We start from the raw sequence: 9,360 nt of genomic DNA, 5'->3' as shown, positions 1-9,360 counted from the left end.
TTTCCCGTGTTGTAAAAACCTTGCAAGAAATCGTCTGGATCTGTTGTTCCGTCATATTTGCCCAATCCACTTGGCATCTTGGTTTTGTGCTGGATGGGAGCCTTCGCGATGCGCTCAGTGAACTTTGAATGTTTCACCAAGATGGTTGGTCTGTACGGTGTGGTTACGTCCACTTGCCCTCTAACTGGTGGGCTGTACGGTATGTGCAGATCCAGATCGGCTCTGGCTCCAGGCGCCATGTTCACAGGCGCGCGGAGCTGTGAGCCTCCTGCATGAGTATCTCGCATCTTCCTCATGCTGTGTACTTCTTCATCACTGAACTCAGTGTGTGCAGTGTGAACAGAATGTCCTTCTTCCGGCGCGCGCGGCCTTTTTGTTCCATGAACAGTTTGCTTATCAAACGCTTGCCTTTGTGTTAAGTCGGCTAGCTTTTTCTGTTTGACCATCTCATTGTACTTGTCCATTAGACGCCGCTGCTCGTTTATGAGCCATTCTTTAGGATCATTTGCTTCATCTTCTGGACCCATTGGTTCTTTTTGTTTCGCGCCGGCAAGATTTTGTAACGTGAGATCGTCTGGAGGAGTTTCAGTCTGGCCGTGAGGAGTTGTGATGAAGGGACGGTTACTGGTGGTGCGCGTAGAATCACGCGGCCCCCTCAGAAACTGCTGTCCCTCATTAACATCCTCACGTTCAATATCCTCCAGAACTTGATCAACATTACGAACGCCAGAAACCATGGTGATTTTTCTTTTATATATAGATCTGATGAGATCTGATTGCCGTTGTAACAGTGGATGGCGCCAATGAAGAAACGTGGATCGACTCACTGGTAGACGATCTACTTTCCTCGGGTGTGATTATACTATTTCACCGATGGTTTTCTTGGATCTGAGCTCTTCCACCTACAAAATGAACAGCACCGTCAACTTACCCCTCAGAAAGGGACAGAGGGGTCCTCTTTGGGGTAACCCTCCGGTGTGAGAATAAGTATTTGTGGGAGAAGATAATAATATCAGAGTAAGGAAATCTGGAGAGTATTGCTGAATAGCTGAATACTCTGTGTGATTGTGTTACTGGATGTAACTGTCTGTGAGTGAATGTGATTGAATCTGATTGAATGTGGAGTTGATGTTGTATTTATAGTGCTAGGGTTTCCACTGATTGGGCTCAGCCTTGTTGGCCTCCTCCAATTGCTCTGCGCCACGTGTCCTCTGGGACACCTGGTGCTTTCTCATTGGTTGTAATCACGTGGTAGCACATGTGTTATGCTGAGTTGTCCACCTTTCATTTGGCAGCTGTCAACATCAGCATATTCTTATTCCTTAAAAAGATACCTTCTGGAAGGTTGTCTGACGTGCACAATCAAGGTTGCCCTAATCCTGATTTGGATAAGGACGAGGTTGATTATGTGCATGTGTGATATGCGCCTATCCTGAGGATGCGCGAGGTCTTCTCTTTATTCTCACGCGCAGATGTTTCATGCGCAGATGTGATATGCACGAGCATGTGATATGCGCCACGCGCGGATGCGCCACGCGCATATGTGATATGCGTGAGCATATGTGATGCCTGAGCATCTGTGGTGCCTGGGCATATGATGCCTGAGCATGTGTGGTGCCTGGGCATATGATGCCTGAGCATATGTGATATGCGCCATGCGCATAGGTTTTGGCTTTGTGCCTTCGTAATGTCTTGATTTCAAGTCACTTGTCTGTATCTTGTGGGTTGACCCGCCTCGCTCGGTGTTGAGGCGGGTACATACCTCTTCAGAGACATTTTATCTCGACTCAAAACCGTTACAAAATTATTAAAAAAATAAATAAAATACACAAATTACATGAATATAGTTTTTGTTTTTCAAAACTGATAAACGATCGTTTCGTGACAATTAGGTTATACTCTTTTTAAAATATTAAGTAACAAGCAACCCAAAAAAAGTAAAAGAAGGATATAAAAATATCATATATGTAGTAATGGGGTTGATAGTATCTTGGACGGCTTACCCAAAACCATTTAAATGGATACCTTGCACGCCATGCACTTCTTGTTCTAGACAAAGCCTGATTTTTGGTTTTGATATTCTCTTCACATTTTTGTTAAAATATCATTTTCAGAATGATTACATAATTAAGTGTTAACCTCTATATATTGTTTGATAGAAGAAACTTGTCATCCAAAAATATGGGGTTGTTCTTCAGTTTATTGGCAAATATATTCCAGAAATTTGGTAACAAGTCTTTGCCCATTGAATCCATGTTCAAGCTTCCTTCACCAATACCCAAGTTTCCTCCAGGTAACTTCATATTAATTATCATCTAAATAAAGGCTTATGGTATATATATATATGTATATATAGTATAGACAGACATTGCAATGGGATTTGGTCTGAATTTCATGATATGTTTTCTTGGAATGTAAATTGGTGGTGTTATCTTGAGTTCATGCGAGGCTTTTTTCCTTTTTGTATTACTTCCTCCGTCCCATTAAAAGTGTCATGTTTTGAATTTTCAAAGTCTTTATTTATAAACTTTGACCTTAAATAATTTTGTTTACGTTATATAACACTTGATGAAAGTTATATGATTTGAGTATGTTTTAAAAAATGTTTTTATCGGTATAATTTTTATCAAGTTTTATATAACACAAAAAATATATAATTAAGGTCAAAGTTTATAAATAAAGACTTTAAAAATTCAAAATATGACACTTTTAATGGGACGGATGTAGTATTTTATTAGGAAGTTAGTAAATTAATATGCAGCTTTTATAACAACATTCTAGCCATTTTAATTTCCTCTAAAGATGCAACCAAAAAACCGAAAATAAGATCAGCTAGCGTGCACAGCTGATACGAAGCTGATCCAAGATGAAAAGAAAGCCATAACTTGGCTATAAGTGTAGTTACGGAGCCCGTAAGCAAATGGATGGAAAGGTCTCAACAAGTTAGATAACCGTCACACCTAAATTCTATAAATTAGAGCTCTTATCTTGTCATTGAAGATTTTCCGCATTCCAAACGCAGGGAGTCCCCCACCCCCACCACACTTGGTCTTATAATAATTTACGTGCGTTTATTTATGTCTATAATCGCCATGCTTGTGGTGCGTGCATATAATGTATATGTGTGAACCCTCGGTGGCAAAAGTGAAATTGCACTAATTTTAACGTTATTTTACTAATCTTGTGAAAATAACGTTAAAAGTGGCGGAAGGTTAATCAGGCATCATGTGGTGGCGTTGATAGCCGAAAGACAAGGGTACATGCACCGATCAGCCGGTGTCCCGATGATTGAGTGTTATGTGCCTTATGTCCAAGGCTTGATGCAAAAATACTATCGAGCCGGGGGTCTCACCGGAAGCAGCCTCTCTATCCCTATGGGTAGAGGTAAGGTTGTCTACATCTTACCCTCCTCAGACCCTACCATAGCTTTGCTATTGGTGGGATATACTGAGTACGATGATGATGATGATGATGATGATGATGATGATGATTTCATCAATATTTTCAATTTCAAAATTTTGATAATATGTGTCAAGTTTATAATTCTAAGTACTCTAATGTAATGTTAATCATTGAATATTTTCAATTTCAAGAATTTGACAATAATATATTAACAAGTTTTAAAACTTAACTAAATTTTCTTGCTATGATGATAGGGGATGGTTTTGCAACCGGGACTATTGATTTAGGAGGATTACAGGTTTGCCAAATCACTTCATTCGACAAAATTTGGTCTGCGCTCAAAGGCGGACCAGACAATAAGGGTGCAACATTCTACGAGCCATCTTCAATACCAGATGGATTCTTCATGCTCGGTTGCTACAGCCAACCTAACAACAGGTCTTTATTTGGATGGATTCTTGCGGCAAAAGCCGTCTCAAATGAATCTATCGCGTCACATACTTCCTTAGCTAAACCAACAGACTATTCTCTAATTTGGAGTAGTGAGTCTACAAAACTAAAACAAGAAGGTGGCAACTGTTACATTTGGTTACCAATGCCTCCCGAAGGCTACAAAGCCGTCGGTTATGTTGTCACAAACTCACCCGAAAAACCATCTGTTGATAAGATCCGGTGTGTCAAGTCAGAATTCACTGATGAAATTGAAGTTGATAGATGGATTTGGGGGTTAGACAAGAAAGTTAATAATAATAATAATCTGAATATGTATGAAACAAGGCCAAAAGATAGGGGTGTTAATGCTTTAAGTGTGCCAACAGGATCTTTTGTAGTTCAAAATGTTGGTGCACCTGCTGACATGTCACAAGTTTGTTGCTTGAAAAATATAAACAATAATCTTATGGCTATGCCCAATTTGTCACAAGTTGAAGCACTAATTCAAGCTTACTCGCCTATTATTTATTTTCATCCTGATGAAGAATACTTTCCCTCATCAGTCAATTGGTTTTTCCAAAATGGAGCTTTGTTGTATGAAAAAGGCAAGGAAAGCGAGCCAAGAACGATACAAACGGATGGATCAAACCTACCGCAAGGTGGTTCTAATGATGACTCGTATTGGTTAGACCTACCTATAGATGGTTCATCTAAAGAAAGGGTCAAGAAAGGTGATTTGGCACATTCTTGTGCTTATTTCCACATAAAACCTATGTTTGGAGCGACATTTACCGATATACCCGTGTGGGTGTTCTACCCTTTTAACGGCCCAGCAAGGGCAAAGGTGAAAATTTTTAATGTTAAGTTAGGGAAAATAGGTGAACATGTTGGTGACTGGGAGCATTTGACATTAAGGATTAGTAACTTCAATGGGGAGTTGAAAAGTGTTTATTTCTCGGAACATAGTGGAGGACAATTGATTGATGCTTCTGATATCGAATTTGAAAATGGGAATAAGCTCGTGGCCTATGCGTCGTTGCATGGTCATGCATTTTACTCGAAGCCCGGGTTAGTTTTACAAGGAAGTGGAGGGATAGGGATACGAAACGATGCATCAAAGGGCGAAATGGTTATGGATACAGGTGTCAGAGCGGTGGTGGTGGCGGCCGAGTATTTGGGGCCGATGGTTGTTGAGCCACTATGGTTGAACTATAGTAGAAAATGGGGTCCAAAAATAATATTACAAATGAGATCAAGAAAGTGAGGAATGTTCTGCCATTGGTGTTGAGAGGTGCATTTGATAAATTTGTTAAAGGGCTTCCCAATGAAGTGTTTGGGGAAGAAGGCCCTACAGGCCCAAAAATGAAATATAATTGGAGTGGGGATGAGAAATATTAATTTATTTATTTCGTTTAATTATCATAATGTGTGTAATTACATTCTATGATGTTTTCTTTAAAATTATTTTGATTTTTAGATTAAAAACTTTAGGCACAAATCAATGGGAATATGATAAGACCTATTAATCAAAAAAGTACAGTATGTGAATTTTTTATTTTATTAAATAATTGAAATTAGTATGTTAATACTCTCTCATTTTCTCTTATTGGTACACAAAACTTAAAACTGTCTTATAGTCATGACATATAAAGTTGTTTAATGAGTTGTATTCATGTTTGATATTTGTATTACGCGCGTCGCTTCTTACTTGTTAAACCTGTTAAGACACGAATTGTCAACCCTAATATATATATATATATATATATATATATATATATATATATATATATATATTTGAACACAAGGCATGTCACCTCATCAATAAAAGAAAAGGGTGAACTTTCTTAAGATAAAGTTTGATGGTACCTCATATAGATATCCTAAATTAAGAACATTTTATATAGATTTATTTCATTACTTTAAGGGGGTAATACATAGGTATAAAATCTGATACTCTGACAGGTTTATATTGATTTTCTGAATAATCCCAAACAGGAACCGAATGTAATACATGATAAATGATAGAGATAGGAATGGGGAACATAGGGTTTACAAAGTACCGTAGCGAATGAACCCATTCTCTTTTGGTGAGCGAGCTCATCTAACTACGATATTAAAGCAATACATAGTTTACACATGGCATTTAACTAAGCTATCTATACAAAATTACACATCAAGAATTTCCAAAAAAGTTGATGTTTCTAACACAAATAGCTCCCACCACCTTCTAAATGATCATGATCATTACCGCCTACCAAAGGCCAAGACAACGAAGGCTCAACCTTAAAATATTTAATTACGTGTGATATAGCTTTCTATAGAATAATGTTGTCAATATATATATAACAATCCCTCATGAATCATGGATCCTATTAAATATTATCCTAGAATCATTTTTAAAATGGTTTTGGATCTCACCAGTTGTATGTCCCTCTCTATGGATACAGAACGTTTGATTATATTAAACTTATAAATTAAGTTTTATGCAAATCATAACTCTTTAGCCAAGCTGCGTACGTTTAACAACTATATTCTATTTACTTATATGCAAAAAAGTTACAAAATTAATCATTAAAATTTGGTTAATGGTTATTACTTATATAGTTATATGCTAAGAGTGTCTTCGGACTTTGGATATTGCGAATATGAAATTATGAATCATATAAGGTGTTTGGTTGGATGATTGAAATAAAATCTTTTAGATTGGGTTGTCTCCAAACATTCCAAATTAAAGGGGTTGGTTGGGTATGGAATCTCATACATATATTCCCTTTCCATTATGTTGGGGTAGCATCTGACTAACGTGTTGTACATAATAATCCTTAGCGAGAGTTTTGCAACAAGTTAAGAAGTATCCACGATGGATATAAAATGACTGAGATGCACCCATCGTTGAGGTAATATATCAAGGGTAAGATGCCGAGATCGTTCAAGAATACAAGGGCTTTTAGTACCGGAATGCGGTCAACAACTATATAAACCCAATAATTTTTTTTTTAAATTAAGAAACCTAAACATAGAAAACAAAATATATGTGTTTGAAAACGATCACAAGTAATAATCACGTGAATTTGATTTCCCCCTTAATAACAAGATTAACCCTTTGTGGACTACCAAGAAAAAGTTGACTTGTGAGCTTAAGCAAAGGTCGTGCCTTTGTAAGACACGGTCGCGCCTTGTGAGACACGGTCATGGTCAGTATGTGGGGTCCATGGATTTTTTTTCACTTGGGAGAGTAGCACGGGCCGTGTTTTGCCAAGCACGACCCTATATTGTTGTCTTCTTTATCTTTTTCTCATGATCAAAGCACAAGGTGTGTTTTGTCAGTTTCTTTGTAAGAACTATATTTTGAACACGAGAACACTTGTTTTGTCATTTTAAGGTTTGTTTGTTCATAAAAATCAAATATAAGCAAATAAATAAATTATTGTTCGTGTTAGACAACCTAAGATGTGATGTGTAAAGTCTTCTAAGATATGTGATGTGTAAATCAACAAAAGTGACGCACCCGGGTTTTGGAGTGTCACATAGTGTGCTACCCCTCTTGGACAAATGTTAGAATACTTGTTTACTAGACACATGTATAATGTAAATGTCACCCAACAAACTTCCTTTTTGTTTTGGTAAATTACATGAGAAGATAAAGCTAGTTACACTATAAAAGAATATATTATCATCGACCCCTCCATGATAAGTATTCATAACCCACAACTGTGGGTGGGGGAGTGTTGGAAGCCGGGAGAAGAGTTGTCTCTCTGGCTTCGATACCATTCATGACCGTTATTGTGTCATCACAAGAAGATCACATGCTACTCACCTAGATCTAGAGGTATGTGTCAACAAACTACTGATCATTGTTTAATGTTTTGAAAATTACAAACATAAAAAGAAAATTTGGAGGCAAAGGGTGTTGGAAAATTTCTGCAAACGATTATTCATTGGAATTTTGAGAGTCGTGTAAACACTATCAGATCAAAATTATTTGTGGTTCACAAATAATTTGATCGGATGAAACTAAGATTTAAGAGCAAGAATCAAGTATGGATTTGTGTATGTTATGATAAACTAGAAGAAAATTCGTATGATCAAAAGAACATTGTATTAGGGTTTGATACATGGATAATGATAATTGTTTTGCAGTTATCATAAACTGAAAATACGCACTTGTTATTTTATTAACCTTTGTGACGAAAATTAATTAATTATCTAATACGTTTTTAATAAAGCAACATATGTTCGAAATACGTTATAAATAATACTTTGCAGTTATTATAAGCAGCTCAACCTCAGCCAGGGGCGCTGCCCCTTGGACCCTGCCAGGGGCTGCCGTCCCTTGGACCCTGCTACCAGGGGCGTTGCCCCTTGGAATCCCCATGACTTAGGATTATAATAAGATCAAATAAGTGTGCACCTCGCACCCGACTTATTTAAATTCATATTACAATTAATTTGATCAACAAGTTAATCTCAATTACACTGAAATCACTAATAAAGGGGAACTAATACAACGGAATATGGAGGCTCATGACTAGGTGTTGTAGGTCGAGTGCATGTTTATGCGATAACCACTCCTACTAAGAGGGGTTGGGGTACCTGTGTAGGTAAGGTTTATGAGTAGTTTACCACATGGCAAACTCACCCCTAACTATATGGGTAGTTTGCCAAATTACAATTTGTGGCAAAGGTTTACCGTGTGGTTATATGACCTTTGAAGAAATTATAATGCCCATTAATAATCAATATATTACATATATTACAAAAAAAAAAGTTTTAGGGTGCCTATGAGTAGGTGTTTCCAGTTATTTTCTTGTTTGTAGGTACTTGAGGGTAGAAATGAAATAACATGTATGATTGGCCAGTGAATGAGTAATACCCATGAGTGTCCCTTCCTCTCTAACCATGGAAGAAATGTTGCACAGTAAGGAGTCATGGCTCCATAACACGTAAAAAGATATTTACAATCCAAAGTTACAAACATTATGAATAGAATCTATCTTGTCATGTTTTTAGCTAGGATAATTAAAGACCTTGATACCTGATTTTATATATACATACATACATCATACATGTGTTTATTTTAATGAAACGTAGATTATAAACCATCATATATATCATTCTGAGGTCATGAAACGGCACGCAGACTTTTGAAGATGCTGCGTGGATTTCACCATCAACCAATTATCAACCACCACCATCTTAACAACAACCTCTTTTTGTCTGTCTTCTTTTGTGTGTCATGTGTGTATATAAGCACACATAATTAACCTTAATTCTTCCAAACACAACTTTTGTGTTAAGTTTCTGTCTTTAATATCATTTGTTTATTAACTTGGGAATAACAGGTGAGAATTCCGTCATCAGTTATTTCATTATTCACATCAAAGTAAAAGGCAAACTAGCAACAAGTTACGCGGCTACTTCTGAATTGTCTATCCAAATCATGTAGAAAACTTTGACCTTGATTCCTTTATTGTTATTCTAAATGATCGCCTAATTGTGTTTTATAAATTAAATTCAAGAGATTTT

The 9,360-nt window shown here is 37.0% G+C and overlaps 1 pseudogene; it reads left to right on the top strand.

Moving 5' to 3' along the window:
* The first annotated feature begins 1,883 nt into the window (after positions 1-1,883).
* LOC143559867 (hypothetical protein At1g04090-like) lies at positions 1,884-5,232 on the top strand (annotated as a pseudogene).
* The last annotated feature ends 4,128 nt before the right edge of the window (positions 5,233-9,360 follow it).

This window comes from Bidens hawaiensis, unplaced genomic scaffold (assembly GCF_021521415.1).
Source record: "Bidens hawaiensis isolate Kalapana, Puna unplaced genomic scaffold, B.hawaiensis_p1.1 tig00020106_1, whole genome shotgun sequence".
Taxonomy (NCBI): Eukaryota; Viridiplantae; Streptophyta; class Magnoliopsida; order Asterales; family Asteraceae; genus Bidens; species Bidens hawaiensis.
This window is presented reverse-complemented; position numbering and strand designations above follow the sequence as displayed.